The 25774-nt window shown below is 28.9% G+C and overlaps 1 long non-coding RNA gene across 1 annotated transcript in view; it reads right to left on the bottom strand.

Moving 5' to 3' along the window:
• Positions 1-16322: 16322 nt before the first annotated feature.
• The window catches only part of LOC122270245 (uncharacterized), a 52841-nt gene continuing 43389 nt past the window's right edge, over positions 16323-25774 (bottom strand). Inside the window, exon 2 of the long non-coding RNA XR_006225693.2 lies at positions 16323-16897. This is a non-coding gene — a long non-coding RNA (uncharacterized lncRNA). The remainder of the gene's footprint in view (positions 16898-25774) is intronic.

The raw sequence follows: 25774 nt of genomic DNA, 5'->3' as shown, positions 1-25774 counted from the left end.
TCTCTTTGAACAATGAAATGTTAAATAATGAATGTATTTATACGTATTTAACTAATATATATACTTCCCATGAACATTAAAATGTTAAATAATAAATGCATTTATACGTATTTAACTAAGATGTATATTTTCCCATGAACATTAAAATGCTGAATAATGAATGTATTTATACGTATTTAAGTAATACGTATACTTCCCCATGAACATTAAAATGTTAAATAATAAATGTATTTATACGTATTTAACTAAGATGTATATTTTCCCATGAACATTAAAATGCTGAATAATGAATGTATTTATGCGTATTTGATTAAGACGTATATTTCCCCATGAACATTAAAGTGTTAAATAATGAGTGCATTTCTATGTTATTAGCTAAGATGTATATTTCTCCCTGAGCATTAAAATGTTAAATAATGAAAGTATTAATAATTATTTAACTAATATGTATATTTTTCATAACTTTAAAATGTTACATATTAAATTTGTTTATACGTGTATTTCTATACTGGGAAAAGATTTATGGTCAAAACTGCAAGAATATAGTAAATTTTGCAGCATTTCAGTTTCTATGGGAACACCAAAAAGTTCGGTAATTTTAACTGTATCCCTATGGCAATAATTTTGGTAAAATTAACTACAAAATATAGTTTCATAATAAGTGATGAAATATTGAAAATGTGGTGAAATTTGGTAATTTTAATAATTATACATTACAACAGGGCAAAAAAATATTTTATTTGGTTAGATTTACTTTTCAGTTTTGCATTTTTTTACTAAAAATATGGTAATAAGAACAATAGTTTTGAAGGCCAGGACACCTGATAAATCGTTAGCGTTAGAATGGAAAAATTACTAAAGGAAAGGTTTTAATACTGTATATTTAGGTTCACCAGAATTGGTTTTTTTATTTCTTTTCAGAAGTGTCATTACCATACAGTGCAGCAAGTTTACACAAACTGTTTCTCCGTCTAAGGTATATAAAAAAGGATATATATATTCAGGTGTATAATTTTAGCAGAAGCAGTTTTTTTCATTTAAATAAATTGACTCATTTCAGGAAAAAAAAACTTTTTAGTGAAAGTTGGTTAATTTTAAATAAAACTTTAAAAAAATGAATAATTTTTACAGGTTTAAAGGAAATATGATTAATTTGTAATTTAAGTTTCAGATTTTAATAACTGATTGAAGCATAAAATAATATTACAAATTTCTATAACTAGTGATCATTAAAGTATTTTTTAATACTAGGTAACGAATAAACAATTAGAGAAAGTATTTTTATCTACCATCATAGTTTCAGAACTTCCTATGTTAATTACTGGTCCTATTGCGCATCCACCCTCCAGTATTGAAGTTGGCTGTGTTATCCTTCTTGCTACTCTAGCACGCAGTTCTAAGGTTATCAAAGAATGACTCAGTGCAATTTTTTACAGCATAAAAATCACTGTCATATTCAACAGACGTAAATCCAATTGATAGGAAATAAAGGTTTATATTATACTTCGTTTCAATTAAAATTCCTTGAGAAATCACTGCACAAGGATTGAGATCATGAGATCAAATTTCGGCACTCAGAGTGCCGGTACATTTTATCCTAAAATCTATTCTTACCGGATCCTGTTATGAAACAACAAAAAATCGAGCTGTAATACTATAATTTTACAGTAATAATTAACATAAAATTACTGAATCACTCTAATTCAATACTGTATAGTACTGTAGAAATTACTGTAAAAATGGATTTTACACATTAAGTGATGGTACTTCTTACCTTAATGTTATCCGGAATTTCTACAATGCAGTAAATATCGGAGGGAGAATTACAGTGTATAGTAGGAAATTTTGAGTAAATTTCTGCAAATCATTTGGGTTCATAAACCCTTCCGTTTTTTTTTCTTTTTAAAGTTTGCAATTGATATTTCAATTAGCAACGAAAATAAAATATAACGTTTGAAGTAATTTATTTATTACTAACCACACAGTCAGTAAAAAACTAACGTTAAAAATTATATCCACAAAAGAGAATTAGAGAGTTTTCACATCCTTAGGTTTTCGAAATTCTGGTTGATTATCCAAATATTTATGTCTCTTGAATCATCTTTAAACTTCCCTTTATTATTTTGGTACAAAACAAGTATATCTGAAAAGTAAAGCAGCTCATTTAAGTCATACAATGATCTCCAAAACACTCGTTTCAGTTTTAATTAATTCTTGAGTGGCAGCAGGAAAATCCGGGCTTGATTATGATCCTGAATTTTATGTCTTTCCGGTGAAGGAAATGTTGGCTTAAAGTATAATGCCGCATCCCATCGAGCTTAAATTTCTAGAACCTGGACATAATCAATGAGATATGCGTTTGTTTGAACAGTTCTAGCCAATATGATATTTCGGAAAATGCAATTGAAGTGTCGTAAAATGGAGAGTTTCGTGAGAATATGCGAGACAGTATTAAAATCTGTGGGAGATTCACGAAGCCAGATGTGGATGTATCTATTTGCATCAGAGCGATGGGCTTGAGTTCATTTGTTGTTTGAAAATGAATGTCTGCAACTTTGATTGTAGTTCAGTTTTACCAAACGAAATTGACATAGACATCCGTTTACCATAGTCGCAATCATTATTCATTGCACGCATGGGAATTAGATAAAGCGTTTTAAATTACTGTACAGTGCTGTTCGGTTGATGTAGTATTTTGAAATTTAAACTGAATGTGGTTCTTGCATAGCTTTATCTTAAATTTATGATTTCATGTTTAATAAAGTTAGAGACATTTTCATGTTCTCTGAGATATTAGTAGATATTCAAATATTATATTTTCTAGAAATATGATACTTTCGATTTTTTTAAAAGGTGACTAAAAGACGTACTTTTAAAAGTAAAACTTTATGTTGAAATAGGAGAGTTATGAAACAATGCTTTATTTATCTTCTGATAAAATACCAATATCTACGAGATAAGACAACACTGAAGAAAGAAATTCCTATGATATTTACGGTTTTGCGCTGATATCTGAGTTGGTTGCGCAAAACCGTAAAACTTACATCTCAGCGGTTTTTTACCATAGAAGAAGGCTTTTCACAAAACAAAATGAGTCTTATCCGTAAAATTTGCGAAGAAAATCTGTAGTCAGAATTGCTTTTATCTTACAAAAACAAAGTTTTTTTTGTAAAAATTCCGTATTAAATTTGCACTCTTACCAGACATGAATATATTATGTCAGCACTGTGGTCGGTGCGAGCAGGATTCATATAGACATTCCTGGGATTTTATATTGGGTCACCTGAATGAGAAGCTAGCCTTCCACCACTATGAGACTTTTCTTCATAATAAAAAACGTGGGTCTAATGTTTTATTATTTTTTAATCAGAATTAACCATCCGCCCGAATTCTGTGTTTACGACTATTAATGTGCAACTTCGCAGCCTTGTATTATTATTCCCTACCTAGAATACAAAGGGATTTCTAGATCAAGTATTGGGACAAAGTAGCCTTAGTGAAGGTCTTTTTGGCAGTACTAATCCTCATTTGCATTAAAAGAGGAGGAAAATCACGAAAACCACGTACGGTTAGAAAAATGGCAAGGTGATTCAAAACTATGATCTGTCTACCACTGAGGATATTTTACGTCGGCACTGTTGTTGGCACGAGCCGGGAGCAGAACTTGTATCAGCTTTCCACCGTTGAGATACGAAAATGGCCATCTCATTTGGAGGCGAACGATGTATCCCTGAGCCACAGCGGCTCAGTGTTTCATTATGGAAAAATGTATAAAAGTTTGTTTACCAAAAAATTATTGTACATTTTAATCATACTTAAGTATAAAACATTTAAATTTCGAAGGGATAATCCTATTGCAATTTAACTTAAAAGAAATAAATCTGAAAAAAGAGAATAATCAGGTCAAATATGAGTTTGACAAAAAGTTTCTTGCGCTTTTATATTCGGCATTTAAAGCCATAAAATAATTGCTGAAAAAGTAAGAGCAACGGAGTAAAGATAATAATCTTAAAATGATTTGATAAATTCTTAAGTTATCATACCTTAAGCAAAACTGTACAGCAAAATGTATGAATTTGTACTGATGATTAGGGTAAAAAACAATGAAAAATCATTTTTATCAATAAAACAGCCGACAAATGTACGGACAATTTTGAAAAAAAAAGCGATTTTTTATACACTGTGACGTATTTTGATATATCTATTTAATTTAGCGAAACGTGAACTCATTAGAATTAAAATGATTTAATTCTCTAAATTCATTTTTTTTTTCATAAATACATCAAAATTTCTTTTTTATCAAGTAAATCTGCATATTTTAAGACTATCGACACTGTTATTTTTCTCGATTGCAAACCCATTAGATGTGTGTAAAACTATTAAAAATCATTTATATTCAATTGCATTTTTTTTAAATGTCAAAAACTACTAGCTATAATAAAAAAATAATCTATTTATTGATTTAACCATTTAAATGTCTGAATTACAATGGAATAGTATTCAAACACTAAAACCAGTTTTTATGGCTGGGAAATTTTTGTACACTTTAGAGTAAACAACGCAACACAATACCAAATAGAGCAATGCAACACCCAATATCGCATACGAATACGAATCTGGAATATATAAGATTATAATGCATAGTATGGTTTACACACATTTTATATTTTACAAACTATACGATTTAAAACATTTCGTTCACAATTTTCAAATTTTGATTTCTGTTTCCTCTGTTTTGACTTTTTAAATATTTTTATGGCCTTTGCACACAAAGCATTCCAATGCACTGTGATTTTGTTGCTATGCATACTCTACCATTATCTACATATTTTACATGATGTTAAATTTGAATGTAATTACTTCCTTTACATCCAGTATGCTAAATCACCCTGGGAAAAAAGTAGGACCGAAACTACAAATATGTGGTAAAATCTACCATGTTTCTGTAACGGGACCTACAAACTACAAAGAATATCACTTGCACAAAGGATATACTTGGTTTGATCAGTTTGATTTTTTTCTAAACTTTTTGTAATATTTTAAAAGTGATAATAAAATTGAGATGAAAATGAGGTTCATTTTTATTACAAATCAATTGAGATAAATTTGTAATAAAAATGAGATAAATTCTTTAAAAGAATTGGTCTCATTTTTATTGTGCTCCTAAAATTATTGTCTTGATATATTTTGCTTTAGTTATATTTACACAATATCGATAAAAACTATCATTTGCTGATATAATCATGGGAGTTGATAGCAAGATTACATCGATTAGTTCTTAGGTTTTCAAATTTTTATTTAATTATTTTTTTAAGTTTTTAAAAGTTTAATAATTTCTATTATCTTATTTAAAATCTTTTCTATAATTGTTTCTTTTGGTTTTTTTCTTGTGTTATTTTCGTCTTTTTTCTCATAAATAAATAATGTTATGTGTTGTACGTATTTGCAGCTTATGCATATATATGAATTGTTTCAAAAATATAACTTACCCGTGAAAACGAACACATTGTTGTTTAATAAAAAAAATGTAAGTTGACTCATAAATAAATCTTCCTTATAAATGGATAAACCTTACCAATGTAACATTATTCTAATAAAAAGAAAATAAGAAATCCATATTCAACTTTTAAGCGATTTTCTATATTTTTATAAATTTTTTATGTTTGCCAAACGAAAACAGATAAAAAATATATAAACTGATTTATCTACTTAAATTAGAGTTTTTTTTCTTAGCTACATAAATATTCAATATTTTTGCCTTTTCAGAGAAAAAAATAAATTAAAAAAATCTATTAGAGCCGTTTCATTAATATTCATTGTTCGTTTCGAAATCACGCAAAAAACAACAAACATGAAAAAGGGAGATCAAAAATATGCAGATTTTATTTTAATCCTCGTCAGAGATAAGTCTGAGAATTCTTCTCTGCATCATTTGTTTATAGCGTGTCATTCTGATATTTTTTTTTCTTTTTGCAATTAACAAACGAGATATTCATTGGAAGCTAGATTTATTTCAATTTAAAATTTAAATAATGCTTTTAGTCTAAAGTCTTTCAAATTAAAAATTCCTGAAGAAATGAAGCAATTTTTTTGGTAGAAATATGTTTTACTAATGCGGAAAGCATTTTATAATACACCAAATAAATTTTAAAATTTCATTTTAGAACACAAAAAAAAAAAAAAAAAAAAAAAAAAAAAAAAAAACTTTAAGCCTTTTTTCATAACACTTTTTATTTTCAAATCCGGATAGTCTTTCTTCTTTAATTTATGAATTTTAAAAAAGAAAAAAAGAATAAACATTCAATATTTTTAATGCTTCTATTTTAGATTTAAAAATAGTGTCTTTTAATAAAAAAAACTATTAAAAATTTCTTTGCAACAGAACTTCAAAATTTAGCATTACTTTAAGAAAACTGCTTTATGTTTTGCCAGATACAAAGACACATATAAGAGGAAGTTTTGTAACTTTAAAAAAAACGTACATACATGATTACTTTTTTTATTTGTTTTTATCCATTATAAATAATTGCTCAAATTGGAATAAAAATATATTTTCGTTCTCTAATCTCTAAAGATAAAGAGTAAAAACGTGTCTCACAACGAAATCATTAAAGAATGAAAAAATAAAACATTTTAAGGGGATGGTAGCATTCTTTGATATAGTCAATTTAACAGCTAAGTTAAGACGTCATTTATATAATAGGTAACTGACATCAGTTTTTTTTAATGAACTATTACTTTTTTTTAGTTCCAAACAGCATAACATGATCAAGTTGTACGCTAATTTTTACAGATTGTGAGCATGAATACGTGAATTTAAACAATTTTCCTAATTAATGTCTTTTGTGTCAAGAAATTTTTATTTTAAATCCTCCCAAACAATAAATTTATTAAAAAAATGATCGAGCAAAACATTACTTCAATATTCTAATTAAAAAAATTGCATGCATAATAAAAATGAAATAATATGAATAATCATATTTTTTAATGAAGTATTGAGTAAACATTTTTATTTGATTAGCAAAATATCCAAAAAGTAAAATAGCTACGTAGGGGCTTAGACATTTGATATCTCTCCAATAACTAAATTTTTATAACCATATTTTCCACCTCACATTATCAGTGTCTGTCAAAAAAAGAAGTATTTATGCTCAGAGAAAGTACATTTTTATAACTTTTATTATTATTTAAAATACAATCTGCAACATTCACTAATTGTCATTTTTAAGTTCCACTGTTTTAAACTTTTAGATAAACTACTTGATTACGTGAAGTTTTGATCATTATATAGAAAGGTAGTAAGAGCATTCAGTTTTTTTTTATTTGTGCACACGGTGCATATCTTTAACGCAATTGCCAAATTGTTTCTACTGTCCATTGGCTAGTATTGCAGAAAAAGTGGACGTCTTTACTGTTTATCTTAATAATAAACAGAAATCAAACTTTGCTTGTTTAAGTAGTTGGCTTATAAGAAAAGACTTAAAAAATATAGAATTTTTTATTGAATCCCTGCATTGTTGCATCAATAATTGCAGTTTAGAACACAATTCTATTATTTAAAATATGATAATTTCAGTAATTTAATTTAATAAAATTATGCGCATAATTACCCTAAGACAAATTTATCCAAGACTTAACATATAAGTAGTGAACTTGATTTATTCCTCCAATTGTTTTCTATTCCCATACGTACATTTTAATTATAAAAGCTAGCATCTATTCCAAATAAAGAAAAAGAGAAAAAAATGAGCAATTTGTTTAATTGATTGCGACTCTCATTGAAAGTACAATATGAATAAACCACTGGATTTAGTTGGTGGCATTCCTTATCAAATGTCAAACAGCTCCTATAGATAATTGGCTGGTGCTACACATAAGAGAACCATCTGTTCTGTTTGACTTAATAAAACACAGAAAACAAACTCCCCTCTTTTAATTTGTTTTTTTTTAGAACTTCCGGATAAACCATTTTTTATTAGCTCTTAGCATTTTTTCCCTTTCAATGGGGATTTAATGCTCCAAAAAATAAAAGTAAAAACGACTTTCAGACGCAAAAGACCTAATGGTACTTTTATGTGTATCAAACAACGATATCATATGATCACAAACATTTTTATTTTTTTGTGTTCTTATGTGTGAAAAACGAAAAGACTAACAACGCAATTGGATTACAGAAACATGAAAGTAATTCAATATCTGCCGCTTAATAAAAAAAGGACGCTTTAATGACCTTTTTGCGACAAATGATTGCCTTAGAATTAAGTGTTGGTTGTCCCCTTAATTGTTTTGCGAGGATAATGTTTTGAGCATTATTTTCCTAAACTCTCAAATGAAAAATGATCTTAAGTAACGCATAAAAATTGGTCTCATATCTGTAATGACTGCTTGGATTTGGGGTATTAATTACTGCCGATAAATTGCTGGGGTTTTGTTTAAAAAGCTGCGCTAATAAAGTCATTATTTATGCATTCAGGTTATAAATCCCTGACAAGAAAAAGCAAGCTATAATTTTTAAAACCTTCTAGAAAGATAAATTAGAGAAGAAAATGTGTTTCGAACGTTCCCAGGAGAAACATTTTGTTTCATAGTTCGAAGCTAAATATCATGTTTTGTTTCGTTTCTTTGAGTCATATGATAATTAAAATATCACATGAGGTTCTTAATTAGTTTTCATTGGGTAAGTTAAAGAAAATAGCGTAATGATTTGGAATAACAGATTGGTGAATTATTTTACTTAATTTGAAGAAAGTGTAATAAGCGCCCCTTTTTTTTAAATTTTGCTAACTAGGTAAATTTTTGATTGATGACAAAAAACAAGAAAATCAAGGAACTTTATGTTAACATCTGAGAAATATATTTGATTATATTTTATTTGACTTTAATGCATTTTTATTATAATTTAGGCTAGCAAGTATATTTTGTAGATAAAAATACTTTAAATTCTGTAGCCAATACATATTTCAGATGAACGAAGAAAATTGACTTTAATGAAGATATTTATTTTGTCAGCATAGTAAAATTTAATATTTTATTTTTCGAGAACTTCAAAAATAATTTGAAGTGAGTTTTATATATAAGTTAATTTTTATTTTATTTTAAAACATGTCTCAGATTTTGTTTTCATTGCACAAGCCTTAAGAACCAAAATGCTTTTTTTCTCTTTTAAACTGGCGTAACTCAACACTAATTATTAAAGCAGAGTTAAGGAATAGTTATAATGTACACTTTTACACAAGATTTATTTATTTAATAAAATTATTTTTAGTAAAGATATTTACTAAAATATTTTAGGCATGGATAAATTTTCACAGAATTCTTTTTTGACGTATATTTCACATAATTTCACGCATCATATGAAGGGTAAAATCATGGAAACGTCAAAATGTTTTTTCCTGAAAGATTTTCGGAACAAATATTTTTACACATATTCGCCCGAAATAGGCTAATAAATATGTGCTACTTATAATACGAATATTATATAAAGTCATTTCATTTTGTTCGCATATTTAGTTTTACAAACAAGACTATGATTTTTATAAACATATGATATTCACTTCTTCTGCCTAAAATAACGTGTTTGAATTTCAGTCTGATCCATTTTTTAAAATTGTTTTTTTTTTAATTTTAGTCCCTGATTTTAATAATGATAACTTTAAAACTCTTGGAGACATTTTTAGTAAGCATATTTTTTGTATGTTTCAGTAAAGCAGATAAACGTTGACAAATTAGGAAACATAGAGTATTGAACCTTTAAGAAAGCGCTGTATTTTATTTACTACACACAGGGACACTAAAACTTTTTTCAATGCTCATCCAATCTATTGATGCTCATCTTTCAGGTTTCTGTAAGTCGGATTCGTTGGCTATTCATGGGGGACACTAAAACATTGTAGGCAAGGAATAAACTAAAATTAAGATTTCTCATAATAACACACAGTAAATATCACCTTCCTTTTATTAGTTTATAAAAGTACAAGTAATTTTTTGAAATAAATTTGTGGCATTTCTAAAGAATTTAAATTTCTTTACGTTAATCCTGCATAGATGTTAAAAGCTAAAACTTGAACTTAGACCAATTGTGATTTATAAATTTAAATTCTAGCATTATATTTGAACTGTTTCTTAAGCTGTAATAAACAAAAGATCGTAAATAATATGTAAATGGAGACAGTATTGAAACCTAAATCATAATATTACTTTAGGTCTAAAACAGACTCTTTCAAATCTTAGAATGTACATCAAAGTTATTATTTCTGAAGAGTTCAAACATAATCCATTTATAAATTATATTTCTAACATTATTAATATTTGAACCTTTTCCTTTACAATAATAAATAAACTACCTTAAATAAAATGTAAATTGAGACAATACTAAAACAAAAATCATCCATAATACTAGCTAATGGTTAAAAAAGACACTTTCAAATCTTTTAATGTGCATTAAAATTATTAAATTGGAAGAGTTCAACAGTAATCAATTAGTAAATTTTATTTCTAGCATTATTGATATGTGAGCATTTTCATATACAATAATGAACAAAATACCGCAAATTAAATATGAATGGAGACATTACTAAAACAAACATCCTCATATTACTAGCGCATGGCTAAAATAGACATTAAAACTATTAAATCGAAAGAGTTCAACCATAATCGATTTACAAATTTTAATTCTATTTTAAATTTTCTTAAACAGTAATAAGCAAACGACCATAAATGAAATATAAATGGTGGACTTATTGAAACGAAAATCATCATAATATTAGTTTAAGGATAAAAGAGACTCTTTAAAATCTTCTAATATTCATTAAAATTATTGCATCGGAAGACGTCCTCTATCATATTAAACTCAATAAAGATTCAAAACTGCATTTTATTTTTAAAAAAGTTAGATTTAATGCTCAATATCATATCTTTAACTTTCAGAATAGCAAGTTAGCTAAATTTAAATGAGCAAAAATAGTTTGAAACTTGATATAACAATCAACAAGAGTAACTTTTTCATAAATGTTTGGTTTTTCTTTGTCACACGTTTCATTTAATATACATATGAATTCAAAGTTCAATATGCAAACTTCATTTTTGCTTAATTTAATGCTGTTTAAAAGAGAAAATTTTTAGAAAAAAGGTACACCTTTTATTAAAGATGTATTTAATCGAAACAATCATATTTTTTAATAAAGAAAACTTTATAAGGAAAGCATTAATCTATCAAAGATCTCTAAATATCGAATCACTCGATGAAGCATAAAATTTTAATTCCAATTCAAGAATTTTATTTTAATTTACTTATATTATTGATAGACTGTGTTAAATTATCTTTTATTCATCTGAGCCAGTCGATAGTTTATTATTTAATGACCAGATGCTTAACATGTTTTCATAAATGCCATTAAGTGTACAAATACGACTTAATAAGTGAAAATCCGATCATGGGATGAAAAGTTCTTTAGGGTGTAGTGTTTTTTTTTAGATCAACGTTATCTATATTAATTGAGTCAATTTAACTTCTATCTCCAGATTTCACATTTCCTCAAAATATTATTATAAATTCAGTCTCTTCTACCACAATATATTTAACCATAACTCAAAGCATTTGCATTTTTTCTTTCACATTTTTCATAATTTGAAAAATATCTCTGGAAAATAAAAGCATTTTGCCATTATTCCTATAGAAATGCACATCAGAAATTATGGCATTATTGGATGGCGCAAAAGATCCATTTCAACGGTCTTTTGAGATTTCGCATTTTGTCATTTCTTTTTCGTAACCAAAGATCGTTAATTATCGTACTTTATGACAAACGTCGGGAAAGCGGAGGTATTTCTTTTCCTTTCCGAGACATCGATCTCAGCTATCCATTTTTCATTCCCGTTTCCCGCGATGTCCTACGCAGATTATCCCGACTTCTTTTCCTGACTTACCCATAACTTTATGAATAAATATATTGGATTATTACCTTCATCATATGTGATCTAAATGATTTATCAAAAGAATATGCTTCGCGATCTACTGAAGATTCAAAAATATATGACTGGAGAATGAATTAGATCTTTTTCAATTCTTTTACGGTCACAACTTCACAAAAGGACCTAAATGACAGAGGGAAAAGTGTAAAGCGTTTGATGAAGAGAAGATAGAGTATCTTCCGAGTTGGATAGAGTTAATCAATATTCTTGCTTGACTACCCAAATAAATCTTGCTCAGTAAGTCATTCTGTGGGCTTTTTCCGGTGCCCAGTGGCTCATACTATTGATTGGTAGTGTATCTAAAGCAGAAAAAAATTCCTGATAGCTAACAGAATAATGGCCGTTTGGATGATCATTGAAACTTGGATTAATCAAGTAAAAGATGTTGGTATATCAAGAGTAGATGAAAAGACATTGTTGTCTAGTACATTTTGTTAACTATAAGATAATGGACCTCTCGATCCTTTTAAATGTCCTGAGCAACTTGCGCACATTAGTGTAGATGAGATATATTTTTCACGCTAATGGAGTTTAAAGACAATAGCTTTCAGAGGATTTTAGAAAACAGAAAATTATTTTTTTCCTAGATGATATCTCTAATTTTAACATCATTTGTCTTGTGTTCAGCTTTTTATCTTTTTCTTTCGTAACAATTTATAACACACTGAGAAAAAAAATACTGTCAAAATTACCAGAATCTGGTAAAATTGGTGGTGTTTCCGACTCTATTGTTATCCAAGCGCATTGGTAATGATTTGGGTAAAACTTTCGATTAAATATTAATTTTCAATGTGAGATAAAATTTGGTAATTTTTATGATGATTCCTTAGAGCATGGCATAAATATAATTTATTCGATTAAATTTACTCTTTAGTTACGTTGATTTTACTAAATGAGTGGTAAGAAAAACTATAATTTTGAAATGCAAAATTCCTGGTAAACTCTTATCATATGAATAGAAAAAGCGCAAATTGAGTAGTTTAAATACTATACATTTTGGTTTTATTAACCAAAATTATGTTTTTCTTACCAGAAATTTCCTTACCATACAGTACGGTAATTTTACCATTTTTTCCTTTCGCGTATTGCTAACAAAAAGATACAATACTGAAATGTATAAAAAATATTTTCTTATAATTTTTCATTGAATCATAATGATTAATGGTATTTGTGAACATATATGGCAGTACTTTTACTTTCGTTACTTGTACCGCCGGTACAAGTAAAAAGTACGTACTTTTACTTGTACTTCGTTACTTTTTAAATTTAGTACTTTTACTTGTACTTTCGTTACTTTTTTAGGGAAAAAGTACAAGTATTTGTAACGGAAATGTCGAATGAAAACGTTACTTTTTTCTAAAACTCGGTAAGCTTTTTAAAAAAAAAAAATTAAAAAAAATAATTTTAAAAAATGCTTATGTTTTTTCAATTTATAAAATTAATGTGCAATATATATGCATTCAAAGCTAACTTCGTGTTTAAATACCTTGACCTTTTAAAATTGTCATTCCTGAAAGGGAAAAGACGGCTCTTTTGAAGAAGAGCTTCATAGTAACATTATTAAAACAACATTTTGCAAAGCTTTAAACAAAGCTCTTTAAGATGGCGTGCGCTAAAGGTTTCGCGATGTGAAATCGCAGGACCTTTATTGCACGATTTATTGTTTGCTGCATGTTTGGTACCTTGAATCAAATTTAATTGGTTGGAAGAAAAAACTAGGCAGGAGGCTACACAAAATTGGAAAGAATTGTCCAAGATGAGCATCCTGCTATAACTAATAACGTAACAGAAAAGAACGGGGATTTTAAATTTTCTAAAGCTGAAAACATCAAGCCAATCACTAGCGACAGAAGAATTTATGGCATACATGAGCTTCTAGTGCTCCCGTGGAGCGCTTATTCAGCGTGGCTAAGCACGTTCTGAGAAATTCTCGCAGCAGACTCAGTGACATCACTTTCGAAATGCAATTATTTCGCAAAATGAATAAAAATATTAATTAGCAAGGTATTTTAATTCATTTTCAAGTTTTATGCATTTATTTAATACATTTTGAATAAAAAATGTTGGATTTTGTTATTACGTTTTTCAATTTTCTTTTGAACTCACTAATAATACATTTATGTCTTAATACATTTTTTACTAAATACATTTTTCCCTAGTACATTTTTACTAAAATTATCTTTATGTCCGACCTTGTCAAACAACGCCTAGTCAAATCTCTAAGAACTTCAGAACTATTTGTGCTATTGAAAACTAATATAATTACTATTTTAACTCTTGAGAACTCGAAGGTATTAATTTAGCCGCTGATACTAAAATTCGTTCACAAATTTTAATTATTCCGTTAGGCAGAAATGCTCGGAAAATGACTTTCTCGCATGACTTTAGCATTAGCCACTATTACAAATAAAACTGTAGGCAGTTCTGTTTCAACTTATACTGCGCATTCAATTATTTTTTACTAGCTCAAAGATCTTAAAGCTATCTGAAACCCCGTGTTTGCTTTGTTTATGTTTGTGCTTTTGAAACGCGTTTCTATACAGTAAAACAATTTTAAATCAATGGTAATTTAAATAACTAAAAATAATAAACTAAAAATTAAAATCAATAGATAAAATTTCGTTTTCGCGCAAATCCATAAACAATTTGATATTAAAATTATATTTGATTTTAAAATTATATTATATGATTATATTATAAAATTATATTATAACATTCTTCCGAATTTAAAAATAAATTAATGCCCATAACTTTCAAAATTAAAAATAATTAAATAAATAACAACAATTTTGCAAAGGCATTAAAGAACATAAGAATATTATTCAATAAAATTTTAGGTCACTTTGAATTTTCGATTTCCTAGAAATGTACTTTTAAATCGTTACTTTTTTTGTTTAGTACTTGTACTTTTACTTGTACTTTTTACTCGTTACTTTTTAAAATAAGAACTTTTTACTTTTTACTCGTTACTTTTCTTAAAAATACTTGTACTTTTACTCGTTACTTTTTAAAAGTAACGTTGCCATATATGTTTGTGAATAGTTTCTTATGATTTTGATCATAAATCATAAATAAGAAAAGTTCCTATATGACTAATATCTTGTTGAAATTATTCTTATTGGTTACTTACTTTAAACTGAATTACTCAGTAAATATTAGCTGATAAATATCTCCGAAAGAAATAAATTGCACAAATATTTATTAATGTTGCGTGCAGGCAAAAACATCTATATTTTCCTGTCTGTGTATAGGTTTTTTTTCCACATTTTTACTACATTTGATAAAAGAAAAAAAAGTTTATAGTGAATTACAAGTTTATATTAAATGACAAATTTCTCATTAATTATCTCACATTGTATTTTTAATTTAAGAGTAACATTTTGAGTAATATTTTTAAGCAATAGATTTAAAAGAGAGCATTTGTATGCAATAAAAATTATTATATAGGTTATTTCCCACAATACAGCAATTTAAAATTACAAATACAGAGCCTGATTTTGAAACTTGAAAGTCGATAATAATTAAAATTTTGATTTTTTTTTTAAATTTTGGACTGCAGGGCAATGTTTTTTAAAATATTCAAAGAATTATTATAATTTACGGCTTAGATAACAATTTTGAATTTACACATGTAAAGAAATCCCGTAGAAAATTTTAAATATTCCGATAATGATTTAAATATGCTTTTCATTTTCATGAATTAGCATGAATGAGGTCAACTCATTTAATTCTATACGCCAAAATTAGGGACATTTTCGGAATCGACTAATTGCACAGTAAATATATTGACCATGCATTCTAACTACATGCCATATAAAATCCACATGACTTAGCTCTATCTATTAAAATTAATTAGCAAAATTACTAACTTTTATTGATTTGTGTTGTCCTATTTAATAGTAGTAGGATTTATTTTTTAATGCTTACATTTTCAGTTGCATGCAAAACCAGTGCTACAATTTAGAAATGTGACATAGGGTATCCTGTTTAGTTGGAGCTGTTTTAATATTTTGTAAGTGTTATTTTTTAAACTTTCCGCAGAGGATCGTAAGACACGGTTCTCAGTAGATCACCCAAGTCAATCATGACTGGCAGGTGTCAGTAAGCGAGTGGGTTAAAACTAGATTGCGAAGAAACCGAGAATACTTTGCATCGGTACTCGTGAAACTGTTCTACCGATAAGTGCTCAACTTTGCGCATAGTTTATCGGGCTACCAAAACGGGGAAGTCATCCGCTCCTCAGTGGATCTAAATTGCGATTGCATGTCTCGGATCATCCTCAGGTTTTCCCGACCGTCACCTATCCCTTTGTGACTCTGTAGGGCGACCTACTACTACTACTCATACTACTATTCTTTCAACATTAAAGATAAGTATTTTGAAATACACAGTACAGTCACATTATTGTGACCACCTGTCAAAAGCCAACAACTTTGGCAGAGCGGACCGCTGCGAGACGTGCAGGAAGAGAGCCAATTAGGTTTACTCTTGGTAGCCCCTTGGTTTATCTGAGCTGCAAGTTGTACGTCTATTCGCCCGAACGCATCTCCGTAGCCTTCGTTCGCCTCTGTCATCTATAGCCCGTATCGTAGTACCACATGTGCCAAGCCACTGATTTTGGATAGTGCCATTTTGCCATGCACGGTATACTTTTATCATGGTGGCACGCGAACAGCTCACAAAATTAGCCGTTTCCGAAATGCTTTCACTCTTCGCTCGAAAGCCAAAAATCATGCCTTTTTGGACGTCGAATAAATCGCTACGTTTCTGCATTACGTCAACGATTAAAATGCTTTCGGATGCTGAACTTGTTCAAGTCCTAGTCCTAGTCCTGTAGATTGGTCGGGATGCCTGAGGCCGGAACGGCCCCTTACCCCTTTATCATGAGATGCGGATCCTTGTGGTGCTTCCTTGAGGTCCTTGATATCTAAAATTGAAAGTAAATAATTAGTAATGAGCAACTTGCTCAAGTATAATCATAGAAAATGATACATGTTGTATTACATACATAAAATACAAGTACATAAAATACAATGAAAAGTACATAAAAATAAAAATAAGATGAATAAGTTATAAAAATTAAACTTCTAGTGAGAAGTTTGTCAAAAATTGTTCGTCCCTGGAACGAATTATCTACCACTCATCCTTATCTTTCGCTTCTCATCCTTATCTTTCTCACCAAAATCACAATTTTCATTCATTCTGTATCTTACTGCCCCTTTGAATCATCAAATCATATTGATTTTTTCAACGCATCGTAACAATTACAAGTTACGGTGCGTTGACGAAATCAGTATGATTTGATTCAATGCCCTGGGACATCTTTTATTTACACTCCACTGTAATGTGCTGCTACCTGCCTTCTGTGATTGGTTATTTCATTTTGTCGTCGAAAGTAGGTGGTGGTCACATTAATCTGACTGAACTGTGTATTTAAATTAAAGTAAATGAACTGCTTTATTTAGGAGATTCGACTTAGATATTTGAATATATTGTTAGTAACGATAGTAATATTTCCATTCACTTCTCGCATCACCAGTTCATGAAATTCGATGATTTGCTGATGCAAATTTAGAAAAAAGTTCGAAGGAAATGTTTGAAATATCATTCATGGTATTGTTTTTAAAATAAAATACCTATTGAAATTTGATTTCAAATTAAGAACGTTGATTGCTTAGATGGAGAAAAAAAATCAGCTCAGCGTTTTTGATTTTGAATATCATTGAAATTATTTTTTGTCAATAATTTGGTAAGACCTCAGTATTTCCAAATTTTAGTTTTAATGTTTGTTTTTATTTATATAGAGAGAGTTATATATAAATATATAGAAATATTTGTCTTTAAATATTTATAAAATGGAATAGATAAATTTATGTATAGCGGTAGCTTCCTCATATTCCATATTTATTATTTAACTTCCATGACCAAAGAGAAAAAAAAATTTTTTTAATTCATCATATATTTTTTTTGAGGAATCAACTCTGTTATAGGTTTAACGATTGAGATAAACGCTAAACTGACGTGAATTAAAAAAAAAATGTTCCATTTTTATTTTCTTATTATCACATCACAGTTCTTCAGCATTATAATGTGTAAAATCAAACTTTGTAAATACCGGTTTAATAATTTAAATAAACATAGTATCATATAAAATCCCAAATAAAAATGTATTTCAGTCTTCTTGAAGCATTTATTTGTATAAAGTCACAATATGTAAATAAGATGTGTTATTCAAAATTTTATAAGAGAGCATTAAAAATAAAAGCAATTCAGGCATTATTATCTTTAAAACAATGTAAAATATGAGCATCTGATGGATATAGAAATTTTAAATTATTTAAATTATTCAGGTCATTACTAAGCAAAAATAGTCTGTTTTCATAAATGTTTGGAAAAAAATAGTTTATTTTTAAACATGATATTTTTCCAATGTAGGTAAATGAAACTTGCATTTATAATATTTTTTGATGGTTTAGGTCCACTTAATTTTTTTAAAATTTAAATAAATATTTGTTGCGATAACAAATAAGCAGCATCGGTTTAAATCACGGCAGTCAGATACACTGAGAAAAAATATCTGGATTAAATTGCAGTAAAAAGTTCCGGCACCCAGAGTGCCGGTATATTTTATCGTAAAGTCCATTTTTACCGGAACATAATACAGAACAAAAAAATCTGACACACAGTAATTTTTGCAGTAAAAATTACAGCAAAATTACTGGATCATTCTAATTAAATTGCAATAAAAATTCTGGTAAAAATAGAATTTTATTTTAAAATGGATTTTACGGATGATGCTCCCAAAGTGCCAGAACTTTATACCGTAATATGATCCGGAATTTTTTACAGTGTACTTCATAAAAGTTGAATAAAAGTTATTAAAACGAAAAATTTATAATCAAAAGCCAATCATGATTATTGGCAACAATATGCCAAAAATAATTGATTGAAAGGGATATTATGATCTGACTATCATTAAAAAATATTCGTGTTATGAAATTTGCAAAGTAGAATCTTGAGAAAAAAGAGAAAAAAAAGAAAGAAAGAATTACCTTTTCCTTGCTACTGCTTAAGATATTTAAAACCAAAATTAATAACTACATCATCTTAATTTGTCAAGATTTCTATAATATATTTGTAATATATCGTAAAAATTTATGCTTGTTTAATATGTTTTATTGTGGAAAAGATTTCTTATATTAAAATTCGAAGTGAATTTAGTCAACGGTTTAGATTATTGCAAAAATATGTATCGTTATTCTTTTGTAAAAACTTTTTGAACTTTACGTAGAAAATAAATCAACTAAGAGCAAAGTAAACTATTTCTAGTTATATTTTTGTTTTATCTGAAGTGAAACAAAAGTAAACTAAAACAACAGTTTTTTTTCTCTTTTACGTCTGAGCAGCTGTAAAGAATTCCCACTTCACGTATAATTTAATATAACATAAACTTAGAAATATAGTATTATTACAAATGGCAAATACTATAAAGCCTGAAATTTCTGTTCGGAATATATTTTAACTATTCTTCTTAAAGTTAAAGTAGCAAAAGTAGCAGCTACGCATAAAATTTATTTTGAAAAGACAATTACACTCGAACTTTTTCTACTAAATGCGGTCAAATTAAAGAAACATGAGTTCTTATTCAACTCAATTATGCGAAAAATAATAAAAGCTAGTAAAAGTTTGCCGTGCTTAAAAATTTAAATACAACGAGCAACCATAATATTCTCTGTGGAAACAATAAGCCAACTGTTCCCTTTAAAAGAGAATTCTTAATCGTTTATCCGCGTCAAAGCTATTGCCAATGAAAGGGTAGAGCTAAAGCACATTGTTTGCTTAACATAGATCGTTTAAGAAGAAAATAGAAAGATCGTTTCCTCTATTGATTTCCCATTATTAGTATTTCCCAACGAAACATTCAAGAGTTAAGCTTTACAATGATGCCAATATAACCAGAGAAAACACTACTGCCTCTTTCTCCAGATGTGTTTAAAAAAAAAAATAAAGGGTTTTGTTGTTTTAATTTAAGTTGACTGCAGAGATTTGAAACTAAAGATTACCTTAAAGACGGAAAGTAATGAAAATTTTCTGACCTAACTCAATGTTTTCTGAAATAAGTTGCTCTTTTTTAGTGGGCATTTAACTAATGCCTTTTAGAATTTATTTTTAAAGGAGTAATAAAAAGACCAATTAATTTCGTCGTTGACTAAGACTTGAAAGTGGAAAGTTTAAAAATAACATTCGTTATCAAAACTGTACTTTTAGAACCCAAACTACTTAACGTTTTCAGGTATTTAAGATCATTTGTTATATTTAATGAATCTGTGATTGTGGTACCAATCTAATTCTCAAAACTGAGGTCAGTAACCAGAGCAAAATTAGAAAGAAAAAAAATGGTTACATTATTTTCAGAACAAAATTAAGGTATATATATATATATANAAATCAATAGTAGTATATGGAAAGGGCAAAAGTGTCCTCTAGCCCCCCCCATATACTACTAACATGTCCACCTTTCGCCATCAAAACTGCTTGCACCCGCCGTGGCATTGATTCTACAAGGCGCTGATAGGCAGTCTGAGGTATCCGGTGCCAAGCGCTCACCAACTGGTCCAGCAATTCCCTCACATTGAGAGGGAGTAGCGTGGCAGCACGAATTTGGTTTTCCAAGTAGGACCACAAATGCTCTATTGAATTAAGGTCAGGTGAATTTGGGGGCCAAGACATGACTTGAAAGTCACTGGAATGTTCCCCGATGATTCGACCCTTATGACATTGTGCATTATTCTGTTGGTAAACACTGTCCCCCGCAGTAAAAACTGTTGCCATGAATGGGTGAACCTGGTCTGCAACTATGTTTAAGTAGCTTACAGACGTTAGGGATTGTTCTATGAAGAATATAGGTCCTAATGTGACCCATGAAAACATTGTTCCTGGGCGAGAAACCATGAAAACCTGGGCGAGCCCATTGTTATAGATGGAGGGTGGTCATAATGTAATGGCTCTTCGGTGTATATTGCTATTGGACGGAAAAGATGCCTTAAATTTCTAGGAATTCACCGTCGTGGCTATCAGACTCAGTATTATATAGCCTCTGCGTTATACCAAACAGTGTGCTTAGTTTTAACCTCTTGTAAAAAAAAAAACATTAACAAAAAATAAAATTAAATAAACAAAATAAATATTAAAAAAAAAAAATTTGGATTTTTGCTCGACAGTTGTAACATTTTATTATATTTCCTTAACTTTGATATCTTTTTAAGTAGTATTTAAAAACTACACTAGGTTAAGCATTTTGATTCCTCTAACTTTTTCCAGCATCTTCTAAAATTCTTTAGATTATAGCAAACCTAATTTACTCTTATTAGTGTAGTGTATTAGTGTAGGTATAGTTTCCTATGGCCAGTGTCTGATAGGGTCGTTACAGTCTCTTACACTGTATTAGTTTAGTTCAATTTACAAAATTCGAGCCTTTTTAATCCCTTAGACAGAATAGTATTGTTCATTAACAATGAGTGTTAAGCAAGCAACAAGAATTTAATGATCCAAAAAATATAGTTACGAGACAGATTTTTGAAAGTCCAACAGTTCGATTTCGAGAGAGTTTGTTTTCTTCGGAACAAACTATCAATACATGAACAACGATATCGATACATTTCTTCTTATATGCTGCTTCGGAAAAAAATGCAAATTTTCTATCGTTCCATTGCGTAAATTGTAAAAGAAGATGAGGTAGATGATGATAATAATGTTAATAGACTATACTATACTAGACTATACTATACTAGACTATACTATAGTGTTTTGCAATGGCTAACCGTGTTTAAATTAAGATCTTTTTAATTTTATATTGCTGCTAGTAAATCACTCTAAACTGTTCTTGCAAAATATTGCTGATATTCTGACTAGTATGACTAAGTAATTTCAATCAACGGCAGAAAATCATCCTTGGCGCATTTGTCAGATAGCTAATTACGGTTATTAGAGAGATAATTACGGTTATTAGATTATAAGATTGTAAATAATATTTCAATCTTTCTGAGAACTTGAAAAATTGGAAAAAAAATGACATACATCTTGAAATGTTTCATTTATGCGCTGTGAAAATTTCCGAATCAAACAACAGTACAAAGTACTGGTACTCATAGTGCAACTATATTTCACCGTAAAATCCATTTTTTCCTAAACTTGTTACTTAACAAAATCAGATATGCCGTAAAATTTATAGTAATAATTACTGTCAAATCATTGACTCAATTTCATTAAATAGTATGGCAAAAATTATGGTATAATATTTTTCAGTACAAATGATAAGTCGGATGAAATTATAAATTATGAAATGATTAAAAGTGGTAGATGATAAGCCGTGCTAGTATTAAACTAGACATTTGAAAACAATTGAGTTATTGTTAGTTATTATACGCATCATGCGTCCATTATTTATAGAAATAATAATAGTATTTTAACTTATTTACCTTTTTTAAAGCATAAAATAGGTATAAGATGTTTTAACAAGTCGCATTATCTTAAGGGACATTAAAAATATTAAATATATATATATANATATATATATATAGTATTTGACAATTTTGTATAAGCATAATGCCAATAAAACTATAATTTATCGCAGCAAACACCGTTTCATTTTTCATAGACATCGACTTGGTTAATTATAATTTTAACTACAGACCTTAGGATTATGGAGTTGCAGCTTTGGAACTAGAACAGACTTTTTTCTGCCGATGGAATTCTTATATGAAAATATTCCATCGTTCTGATTCAATATAGTTACGCGTCTTTTATCTTCAAAATATAAGTAACAGGTTTAAATCTCCGATAAACACAGCATAGATTGCTAAAATTATCTGTTTGCATGTATAATAAATGATAAAGTTAAAAACAAAAACCAATCTCTTGAACTAGATATTTCATCATTTTTTATCATATGCCTTTAAACGATTTTTCAAAACTGTTCTGCACTATCTTTTTGCGAAAAATTTGGTTAATCATTAATCTATTTTTTTCATTTAAAAACTTATATATAATTGAAAAAATGTATTAAAAACATAATAAAACTTTAAAGATCCTGTGAGGGAAGCTTTGCTTCTCCGTCATTAGCCGTATAGTTGTATAGTGTAATATATGAATGTTCATTTGGGCCAATATTGAATGAATAAAACAATTGAGTTTCCAGGAAATAATGTACAAATCGTTGAATGTAAATTTAGATTTTATTAAGCATAATTTGTGAATTAGAAAATGGCCACTTCTTCAGAAAAAAATAAGAAATCCCTTAAAGGGATGAAATAAGAATACTCTCTATTGAGAGATCATAAAGCCAGAACATCCTTTCTGACGGTTAGAAAATTGAGACTGGGAGGCCCCCAAAGGGCTCCCAGCCTCCACAAATTTAAAATTAAAAGTGAATATATTTATTCTCAACGGACAGTGAAAGTATGGGTAGGAGATCCATAATTTGGCGATTTATCATAATATGTCATAGCCAAAAACAAAGCCAACTAGCATATCAACATGGGTTTTAAAAGAACACCTTGGCGATCACGAGTCGCCAACAAATTTATGTGAATTATTACAACCATGCAACCGAAACATTTAGCCGTTGGAAAATTAGAATAAAAAGTTATAAATAGATTTTTGTTTTCGATTAGAGATGACAGTGAATTAATATGTCTGCATAATAATGAAATAAAAAGAAAGTATCCGTTACATTGATCTAGAAGAGAAGAAATAAATATTATGTTCGTTTAAAAAGATTAAGTTTTTGATTTATTTTTAAATGTAATCCTTCTATTAATAAAAATAAGCTTAAGTAATGAAGGATATATTAAAAAGATAGGAAATACATATGTAATGCCAAATGTGGCATCACAGATCCAAAATCGAATGGGTATTTTTTCCATTATCAATATATTATTCCTTTAGCTTAATAAATATTGACTGGTGATTGGTCTTATATTTGTCTTTATTAAAAAGTTTTTAACAGTATGCGCAAACAATTTGTTTGCGCTTTACGAAAAAATAAAGGAGAAATAAGTTAACAAATCTGTGGAGGCTCAGAGAATCGGGCATTCACCTCCCAATGGGGTAACCCAGGTTCGAAGCCGAGAGGTGGCTATTTGATACGAATTTTGCTCCCGGCTCGCACCGTCCACAGTGCTGACGTAAAACACCCTCAGTTGAGGAAAGATCATGGGTTGGAATAACCTTGTCATTGATCTAATCATTGGTAGTTTTCGGGGTTTTCCTCAAAATGTAACCCAATTTTTAATTCAGAAGTTCCATTGTCTTTTGCTTTGGGTTCAAATTTACAATGCTATGGAATTGGACATTTAAAGTCGCAAACCCAAAATTGAGTAGGCTGTTTAACGTCGGTCTCAAAATAAAATGAGATATCAAGAGGAGCGGTGGGTCAAGGGATAGAGCATTCGCATCCAAGTTAGGTTACTCAAGTTGGAATCTCAGCGATTTTGGTCAATATGAATTCTGCTCCCTGCTAGCGCCATCCTGGAACTTGGGTAGGATTTCCCTCGCCAATTGTCTAACCGATCCGGTCTTTCGTGTTTTCCATCCTTAAGAAACCTTATCGGGTCAGTTCCCGCAAAAAGTCCTTCAATAGAGCTAGTTTGTCCTAATGCTTGATTCAGGATTTCCATTAAGTTCTGGGTTGGGTTTAAAATTACATTAAAAAGTAGTAGAACAATGATAGACGTAAATCTGACCCTCTAAAAAATGGTAGGCTGTTTATCGAGGCTATAAAATAAAACAAAATGAGTCAATAAAGAATAAAAAATCTTAATGGCATTTTTAGTTTTTCTAACATAACTAAATATTTTGTACAGAATAAAAAGAAAAAAATATAATAAATTTTTATTTAAGTGAAAATTAAATGACATCCACTTAAAAAATGATATGAATATATTTGAAAGACTAAAATGAATAACAAAATAATACATTCAATCACATTTAATAGTTTTAAATGAGTTTTAACACAAAACGAAACACACAAAATATTATTATTAATAGATGATAACTGTTTTTTAAATCTATGTAAGCAATAAATAGTCTAATAAACAATATTTTATAAAAAATTGTCTTGGGGTAAATACAAATGCGCTTCTAAATATGTCGGGAATCTAAAGACTTAATTTCATATTATACAATTTTAATCAATACTTACTTTCAAACTCATTTGAAATGAAATGAAAATGGTGGCAGATATTTTGAAACTTTAATCTTTAAATTACGTGTTATGAAAGTATCGAAGTTAGGAAACTTTTAAATGAAAAGTATTATCTAAAGATTCGAAAACCTTTACCTTCTGTCCTCAACATTTCTGTGATTTTTGTAACAACAGTTCAATCACGAATTAACACTTACTGATCACCTGGTAATTATATCCCTGTCAATTAAAACAGTGTAACAGGACAACACCCGCAATGGGCGTTAGACATAAATAATGCATGGGCGGCCTGATTTAAGGCTTCTAATCAATGTTGATATGTTACGTGCTTTGGCCGAGTACAGATTAATTACTAACAAGAGACAGTTGATCATTTGTTGAGGGTGGGAAGATTTGAGACGCTAGATTGTGTTCAAAGGGATCATTGCATTTTGTCTTTAGGTTTGATTTAAATGTCTTCTCTGAAACTTGTAAACGAAGATTAGAATGCTTACTGTCCACTTTGAGATGGGAAAAATAATGTCATTTACAAATGGATGCACTCTGTTTATACATATACATATATATATATATATATATATATATATATATATTTAAAAG

The sequence above is a fragment of the Parasteatoda tepidariorum genome, chromosome X1 (assembly GCF_043381705.1).
Source record: "Parasteatoda tepidariorum isolate YZ-2023 chromosome X1, CAS_Ptep_4.0, whole genome shotgun sequence".
In the NCBI taxonomy this organism is placed as follows: domain Eukaryota; kingdom Metazoa; phylum Arthropoda; class Arachnida; order Araneae; family Theridiidae; genus Parasteatoda; species Parasteatoda tepidariorum.
This window is presented reverse-complemented; position numbering and strand designations above follow the sequence as displayed.